The following is a 9,539-nucleotide window of genomic DNA, read 5'->3' as shown; positions in this document are numbered from 1 at the left end:
CCGTGCTGCCTTTTGGAATCTTCTTCTGTTCAGCTCTTTAGTACCTTGAATTCTTCCTTGTGCTTTGGCTTCTCTACGCTCCAGTGCAATCTTCAGAGTTTCTTCTGACATCCATTTTGGTCTTTTCTTCCTATCTTTGTAATGACCGTTTGCACTCTTCCTGGATGATACATTTGACATACTCCCACAACTCATCTGATCTTCGCTCATTAATGTTCAAGGTCTCAAACCTGTTCCTGAGATGATTCTGAAATTAATCCATGGACTCCTACTCTCATCTAAAGTGGGATAAAAACACCAGTGGCCTTCTTCTCCAAGAAAACACCAAATGCCAGATGGCTCTGCTGCAGCTGGAGAGATTGGAGACCTCACCCCCGGGATGCCCCAGGATGAGCCCCTGCTGTGGTTTCCAAGCCTTTGTGTTTGGGAGCGGCCTGCAGGGTCAGGGTGAGGATCATGGCCAAGTATGAGGCCCACGGGAGGGGCCGCAGAGCTCAAGGCAAATCCAAGGACAAAGAGCAGCTCTGGTCACCAAGCGAGGCTATCTGGTCAAAGATACAAAGACCAAATCCTTGGAGGAGATTGATCTCTTCTCACTGCCCATCAAGGAGTCTGAAATCATCGACTTCTTCCTGGGGAGGTTCCTCAAGGATGAGGTCTTGAAAATCCTGCCTGTGCAGAAGCAGACACATGCCAGCCAGCAGGCCAGGTTCAAGATGCCACTGGGGACTATAATGGCCATGTTGACTTGGGTGTTAAGTGCTCCAAGGAGGTAGCTACTGCAATTTGTGGGGCCATTATGGTGGCCAAGCTCTCCATTGTCCCTGTGTGGTGTGCCTACTGGAGGGAACAAGGTCAGCAAGCCTCACACTGTTGTCTCCTGCAAGGTGACAGGCTGTGGCTGTGTGCTGGTGCACCTGATCCTGGCACCCAGAGGCACTAATATTGTCTCGGCCCCTGTGCCCAAGAAGCTGCTGCTGATGGGTGGAATTGACAACTACTACACTTCAGCACAGCTACCCTGGGCAGCTTTGCCCAGGCCACCTCTGATGCCATCTCCAAGACCTATAGCTACCTGACCCCGAACATCAGTAAAGAGACTGTGTTCACCAAGTCTCCCTACCAAGAATTCAGACAATCTTGTAAAGACCCACACCAGAATCTCCTTACAGAGAACCAAGGCTCCAGCTGTGGCCACCACACAGTGGCTTTTGTGTAACAGAAATGAGTTAACTTAAAAAAAAAAGTGCATACCAGTGGCACCACAAAAATCAACAAGTGCACCACCCTTTCTGTCTACCAAGAAATAATAACAAAAAAGGAGAGAGAATCTTGGAATTTATTCACTTATTAATCTACTAATCCTTGCCTACAAGACATTCCCTGTTTGATGTTCACTCTAAACTTGGCAATTCTCTTCCTAAATATCAACTACCACTGAGGACCCAGTGGTAACACCAGGGCTTCACTTGCTCAAAGGTGTTTCAACACCTGTAGATGCTTCGTTTCCTCCTTCATCAACTCTAAATGGGGGACAGATACATTTTCCACTTCCCACTTCCACATTCCTGTGTTGAAGATTCTTTCCTTCCTGCACTCCATCATTTGAGTGTCAAATTCCGAGTGACTCTTTTCAGGAATGGTGAGGAGGATGCAGGAAGGCAGGGTTCAGATCCACTGTTCACAAAGTCACTGTATTAGTTACCTAACAGCAACAACTTTCTCATTTTACCCCAGGATGCTACAGAACTAATACTAAAAAGTAGCACAAGAAGTTGATTCACTGTATACAATAATAATAATGCCTCGGGGACCAAGGGCTTGATTCTGTGGGGAAAGACAGCGGCAAAGGATTATCACTTATTCACACCCGTATATGTCTCCATAGGCAACTGTGAGCTCCAGAGGTCAACAGCAGTAGAGGTCTGACGTAGAACAGGGCTTTGGTAAATGTCTATCTCAAGAATATGCTATAAACTTCTTCCCTGAAACTCACACCAGCCCAAATCCCACAGCATCTCATGCAAATTCTAGTAATGGGCTATTCCATGACTGGAGACCCCATGTGAAGCAAACGGCAAAGCCCTCAGCTACTAGCCAAAAGGCTGGTAGTTCAAGTTCGCCTCAAGGTGCCTCTGAAAAAAATCAACCCCATGGAGCTCACTTCTACTCTGACACAATAGGGGTTAACCCAAGGGAGAGACTGTCCGTCTTTCTCCTGCGGAGCAGGTGGTGGATTCAAACTGCATACCAGTGGGTTGGTAGTGCAACTCCTTACCACTAAACCACCAGAACTCTCTTTGGTATGAGATGAGGGATTAGCTTTTTCCTTTGGAAGTGGAGATCACAGAAACTTCCAAGAAGTAAAGTTGTATGTCTTCCCAGGAAAATAAAAGCACACTTGTAAAAGACATTGCATATCATTTCAAAGATTCATAAGGCCATCCCTGCAAGTCTGTGATCCTGAAGTTAAGAACTCTTCTAAGAACTCCTCTATTTAAAAACACACACACACCAACATGACTTGCATTAATATCAAAAGTTCTAACTAGAAAAAGTTTGTTTGATTGTTTTAATGTGTGTACTGTCAAATCGGATCTGACTGGTACAGGAGGCGATTGTTCCTCCCTCTTTAAAGCATCTGGTCGATTTGAACCATGCACCTCTGGGATTGCAATGCAGCTTCTTGCCACTAGGCCACCAGAGCTAGCTGAAAAAGTTTTTTTAAAAAGGGGAGGAGAAAAACACTTTAGCTCAGTGTTGCTTATTTGGAGAAAACAAGAACAAACCTAAGTGTAGTACACTTCTATGGTAGGAGGTCACTTAGTATGAAATGTAAGAACACCGGTTTTGGGGGTGACAGAGGCATGGGTTTCACTATATGCTAGCCATTTGAGGTCAGAAGTCAACTTCCCTCTCTCAGGCTCAGTCTCCTCACCTGTGAAATGGGATTAACAGCAGTTGCTAACCCTGCATTCATATCAGGATGATAAGAGCAAGAACATGAAGGGTCTGGCACAGTGCTCTGTACATAACCAATGCTTGCAAACGGAAGACTTCTTTTTCCCAGGGTCTACAGAACCCACATTTTTTTTCTCTCACCCCCATTTTCAACTTCATTCACAGCTTTCTTAGTAATTCTCATGAGATCTCCAGGAATGAGACAAAAATAAGAACCCATGAAAACTTATAAGGAGTCCTGGCTGCACAGTAGCTAAGTGTGTGGCTGCTAAACAAAAGGTCCGTGGTTCAAATCCACTGGCTGCCTCACAGGAAGAGTCTGTGACTGGAGACTGCAGTCCTGGAAATCCTTCCTATGAGACAGTTCTAGTTCTGTGCTATGGGGTCTCTGAGACAGTATGCCATTTGAACAGAACAGGGGAGAACTTAAAAGGTCACAGGGAGCTCTGGTGGCCTAGTGGCAAGAAGCTACGGTGCAATCCCAAAGGGACGCGGTTCGAATCCACCAGATCCACTGGAGAAGGAGGGGCGATCTTCTCCTGTCCCTGTGGGATCCAATTCAAAGGTACACAACAAGGGGGTAAAAAGGTCCCAAAGTACAATCCCAATCCCACCCACCCCCCGCCAAATTGAACAGTTTTAACTTATGAAGGTTCATCTGACAAGACTGTCAGTGATTCCTGTGTAAATCCAGGGCAGCTGTCAGCACACTAGTGCTCAATGAGGGCCAAGTCAATTTTAGGAGACTCTTTAAGTTCACTTAAAATGGAAATTAAAAAGAAACGGTCTGGGTGTTTGTTCAAAACAAGGAACAAAGGCAGGGCAGTTAGTTTCCTAGACAGACTTCGTGGCCTTTCTGACCCCCATCTCTCTTTCCACCCCAAATAACTACAGGCACTGGACAGGTTCATACACATTTTCCACTTTATTCTTTCTGCTTTTAAGACCATATCAAACCACCTAACCCAGGACCTAGAAAGGTCAATTTTAAAGTCACACAAAACCTGTCATTTACAGTCCTACAAATGAGTTTCCCATGCATTTCTAAATATTTGCCTTTAAGGAAAAAATGTATTTCTATTTTAAAGCAACTTTTTATCTTTGTTTAACCAATCTACATACCACTAACTGAGAGCCTACTTCTATCAAGTCTATCCCCACACCTAGTGAGCCCGTAGGGCAGACTAGAACTGTCCCTATGGTCACCAAGATGTCAATATGTAGGGACGCAAACTGTCACATCCTTCTGCAGAGCACCTGCTTGGCTCAACCCTCTGCCTTTGTGGATGGAGGCTGAGCACTCTAACAGCTGGGCCGACTCAATATGTGGTCATACCAACTGACCTCACTGTAAGCTCTAACTTACAGTGACCATCAGGTTTCTGAGGCTGTAAATCTTTATAGAGGACTGGCCATCTTTCTCCTGAGAAGCCAGTGGATTCAAGCTCATAAACTTTCGGTTAGCAGCCAACATTGTACATGCTACATCACCTGGGCTCCTCAGCATATCCCTAGCCAGTGTGTAACCAAGCCTCATTTAATATCGCCAATCATGTGAGTTACAGGGCCAAATGTCAAAGTATCAAAGACAATGATCTCCTGAACAGCAACAAATTGGTCCAAAAAATGAAATATGTATCAATATGCCTACAAATCCTTTACAGTTCCTCCACACTTCAGAGAAGGACAAGGGTAACTCATTCCTCCAGCACTGAAACAGTATGTCTAACACTCTTAGGAGCATAAGGGTTTTAATAAAATAATAAATGAATAAACAAGATAATAAAAGTAATTAATGGCATTTCCTACCCACACATTACATTCACCACCACTCTCACAGATGGAGCTGTCAAAAATTAAAAAGCCTCTCTGTACAAGGACAGCTCCATAAGTGTAGTGTATTATAAGCTGCGCTGTTGCTAACCAAAAGGTTGGCAGTTCGAGTTTACCAAGGGCTTTCTGTAGGGGGAGGACAGGCAGTCTCATAAAATTTACAGGCTCAGAAACCCAACAGAGGGCCACCATGAGTCAGAATGGACTCAACAGCAGGGTGTCTGTGCTTTCACTTTACACAATAGATACAGGTGACCTTGGGAAAGTTATTTAAGAATGAAGTGTCCAAAAGCCTCCTGGAAGTTAATCCCTACTTTATTCATCTTCTCTCTTACCCATCTCTTTTCTTACATACTGATGGTAGGTACAGTGGGTAAGTATGGAGCTGCTATCCAAAAGGCCAGTGCTTGAAACCTGCAGGAGCTGGTTCTGCTCCTTCAGAAAAAGATGTGGCCACTCAGCCCTCACAGAGGTTTAAAGCCTTGAAAACACTATGGAATAGTTCCATTCTGTCCCAGAGGATTGTGGTCTCTCTCCTTAAACACACATCTTCCTGGACATAGCCTCCCTTCACCCAGTGCAAATCATTGAACAGTTTCTACAACTAAAAATATCTGGGCTGACAAGATGATATGAACTCTACCATATTCCCTGTTGGCCCTGGGAAAAAAGTATTTGTTGGTTTGCTTTGGTGTTTAATATAAGAAAAGATGATGGAAAGAAAATATACCAGTGCCCTCCAATTTTTACTTTTATAAGAAACTAGAAGAAATACATAGGTGTTCAGCTTCAGAGTAGTTACATTTTCAAGTGCTCCAGTTGACCTTTCCAAAACCTCCTTCTATTTACTATGATTAATAAAAAAAAATCTGTGATTTGCCAGTGAATGTTTTATAGTTTCCAGAAAACCCACCTGATTTTCTCGTAACTAAACCTACATGGTGAGTAGCACTCAAGCATTGTTTTTGCTCTTTCTACTGGGGTTCAGTAACATTTTGTTCATTGCTTAAGGGGAAAACCTGCCCCCTCCTTTTACTAATTCTAAGGGAATGGGATTGTATTACTGACTTTTTTACTGTATTATATGCCAATGAATGTGTGTGTGCATACCATACATCTATATTCTATATCTACATAGTGTATACATAAACATAGGAGCTTTGATGGTCTAGTGGCAAGCTGAGCTGCAATCTCAAAGGCCACTAGTTCAATGCCACCAGCTGCTCCACAGCAGAAGGGTGGGCAATCTCTTCTCATGCAATTAACTGCCTCTGAAAACCCACCGGAAGGTCAGCTATGGGTCAATTCTGACTATATAGTACACAATGTACATAAATATATAGAGTACACATACACATAGGCAATGTACACTAAATACCATATGTTAGGCATGGATTATATCTTAACATAAACGAAAAATTCTCATAACAATACCAATAAGCAGGCAGGATTGTGATAAACAGAAAAGAACTGGATTTAAAAGGTTTTCTTTTATTTGGATCCACAATCAATACCATGGACATAGCAGTCAAGAAATCAAACATCACTGCACTGGGCAAGTCTGCTGTAAAAGATCTCTTAAAGTGTTAAAAAGCAAAGATGTTACTTGAAGGTGTACCTGAGCCAAGTTATGGCATTTTCAATTGCTTCACATACTTGTGAAAACTGGACAATGAATAAGGAAGACCGAAAAAAAAGACAAACAAAAAAAAACTGGGGAGGGAAGGGTAGGCAGGGAGAAAATTCAACAAAGAATGAATGGAAATCCAAAATCTCTGTAAATGTTCATTAATATAAATATTTTTTTAAAAAAAAGAAAAAGAACTGATGCCTTTGAATCACTGTATTGATGAAGAATAGTGAACATGCTGTGATTGCCAGAAGAATGAGTAAATCAAAGAAGTTCAGCCTTAGAGAAAAGGTTGGCAAGACCGGCATCTCACATTCTTTGGACACGTTAGCAGGAGGGACCAATCCCTGAATCCAGGTATGAACCCTAGAATAGCAGAGCCCTTGAGAGGATGGACTGACACAGTGACTGCAGCAATGGGCTCAAGTGTGTCAGGGATGGTGAGGCTGGCTCAGGATCCGGCAAGCTTCACAGTCATTGTTCACAGGGTTCCTGTGAGTCAGAGTCTAATTGATGGTGCACAACGACAAAGCAGAGGACTGGAGGAAAAGAGAAATATCCTCAAGGAGATGAGCTGAGCCAGCCGCAACAGTGAATTCAAAGAGCAATGATGGTGAGGATGGCATGAGACCACCGGGCAGTGTTTCCTTTCTCGCACACAGGCTGACCTGACCAGACGGCAGCTCAATCACAGGAAAATGAGCTCAGCTCTCAAGACCATAAAACATTTGCTAGAAAATCACACAGAGCTGCTTTTTTTTCCTTAAACATAGTAAATAAAAGGAGGTTTTGAAAAGTTCAACTAGAGCCCTCAGAAGCGTGACTAATCTGAAGCTGAACGTGGATTTGTTTCTTCCAGTTTCTCATTTCTCACTCAAGAATGTTATATTCTCTCTCCACCAGCTTTTCTTACTAGAAAAGAGAAAGAGAGAGAGGGAAATAAAACCCTTTTCCCAGGGCCAACACCAGCTCCTTTAATCCAACAGCATCCAAAGAACCAATAAAAGCAAGTCACTCCTTGTACACACAGGGCTCTAGAGGGTGCCAGGTCCATGGACATGGTGTTCAAAGGCCCTGCCGCCACAATAAAGCTAGTTCAGATATACAGTGCACCCAGAAATGATTGTTCAGACAGTATAGATAAGCTCACCGACAAGACTACAGTTATAAGGGAATTAAGGACACCTCATCCTGATTGCAGGGAACCCTGGTGACGCACTGGTTAAAGCACTCAACTAGTAACCCAAAAGTTGGCGGTTCAAATCCACCCATCATAGAAGAAAGATGTGGTGCTCTGTTTCTGAAAAGACTTGTCGCCTTGGAAACTTAATTGGGGGTTGGGAGAAGCCTAGTTTCTATGGGGTCACTATGTGTCAGAATGAAATGAAATGGCAGGGGGAATTGGTTTGGGGTTATTAATGACTACTTAACACGTAAACTTAAGAAATACCATTTAAGTCATTTTCCCCCTTTACTTAACCATTATTAATTTGGGGGGGGGGGGCTAGGGGACACTATCCTGTTATCCCTACCCTGCTACCCTAAATGGATTATGGAGGAGACAGATAAGCACTTCAAAAAGTTTCTAAAAGAGAAAGGGTTCCTTCTGCCAAATTCACACATTCATTATCTCTCTCCTCAGAAGGATAAAATAGTTACAAATGGTGTGTTTAAACTGCTCGTTTTGTATTAAATGGTGAGCCCAAGATTATCTCCCAAGCAATGCACTACCCATAATGGGTAACTCGCCAAAAAAACATGCTGCAAATAGCCAAAAAAAAAAAAAAAATGAAAAAAAATTCCAAAACTTCAAAAGTCTCCTTCAAAAAGTGGAGTGTCATGTTGTAACATCTCTCTTTCTCTTCTTCTCTGGGAGAGCTGCAAATCAAACACTTCTCAGGACTGCTACGAGGCCTCAAAGAGGGACAGAGTCTGAGTCACAGGAGAAAGCTACACTGAAGGTTGTAACTGAAATGTTTGCAAAACTTCAGCAGAGCATGGTCTGCCAGAGCTTGTAAACTGAGGACTACAATTACATAATTATTTTAAAAACAAAAAGATCCCAAAGCCTTTAGCAATAAATGTAGTCACAGGTCTCAAAATGGCAAGCATTTTTCTCTTTATTTGTTTACCCCACCAAAGAAGGGGCTAAGAGCGGGCCCTGGAGGCAATGCTGTTGATTAATAATCGCTGGAGGAAAACACCTCTTTTAGCTTTGCAAGGACACACCTCTAAGGGGCCGAGTCCCTCTCCACGCATGCAGGGCAGAAAGCTGCCTACACGTTGAACAGCTCTCTGCCATAAGTCCATACTGTTCCCCTCTATTCACTTGAATTTCCTCAAGAGCAAAGCGCAGAACCCCCCAAAGCTTGGGCCCTACAGCCATCCGATCACCCCAAGAGGTGCACAGACCAGCCAACCATTTCAAACGCGCCCCAACCACGGCCCGTACCACCGCCATCTGTCCACCCCCAGTTTCACGAACCGATTAAATCCGGGCCAAAGAAGCGGGAAGGCATCTGCCCAGCGAACCATCCTGCATGCAAAGTTGTCCTCTCCTCCCCAAAAGTGGGCACCGCTCAAAGCTCTCTGGTTCCAGTCTGTCCCTTAGAATGCAGACCTCTTTCACTGGGAGCAAGGTGGAGGAGGCCCTGTCAGTGCGCCACCTCATCTCCCGAATTCCAGGCCGTCTGCAGGAGTCCTCGGGGAGGAGGGCAGGCGGTCTCCCTTCTCCCACCCTCTATAACCTGGGGCTCACAGCACCGGCAGCCTCCCACCACTGCACCAGGGAAACCCTACTTCCACCGCTCCGCCGGCTCCCCTGACTCGCCTGCCTGCAGCTGCTAGTCCTAAGCCCCATGCAAGGGTCAGCGCCCAGGAGAGGCGGGCGCCAGAGGAGCCCGATGTCATGCAGCGCCCCCGACACACCGGGCCGCTCCCCTAAAGGAAGGGCACGCACGCGACGCCAATCCATTGACCTGAAACCAGCCTTCATCACCGTCTTTCCAAAGTTGGCATGCAACAGGTAGTTCTCGGCACTTCCACCTGAGGCCGATCCAAATGCCCAACCGGCCCGCGGGCGCCGCCCCAGCGTGGGTGCCCGGGACTGGGGTCC

At 44.8% G+C, this 9,539-nt stretch overlaps 1 pseudogene; it reads left to right on the top strand.

The window, feature by feature from the left end:
• The first annotated feature begins 456 nt into the window (after positions 1-456).
• Positions 457-9,539, top strand: part of LOC102874735 — a 10,581-nt pseudogene continuing 1,498 nt past the window's right edge.

The sequence above is a fragment of the Elephantulus edwardii genome, unplaced genomic scaffold, assembly GCF_000299155.1.
Source record: "Elephantulus edwardii isolate Elephantulus edwardi_28Jun2011 unplaced genomic scaffold, EleEdw1.0 scaffold00089, whole genome shotgun sequence".
Lineage (NCBI taxonomy): Eukaryota > Metazoa > Chordata > Mammalia > Macroscelidea > Macroscelididae > Elephantulus > Elephantulus edwardii.
The sequence above is the reverse complement of the archived record's forward strand: the minus strand, read 5'-3'. Positions and strand labels throughout refer to the sequence as shown.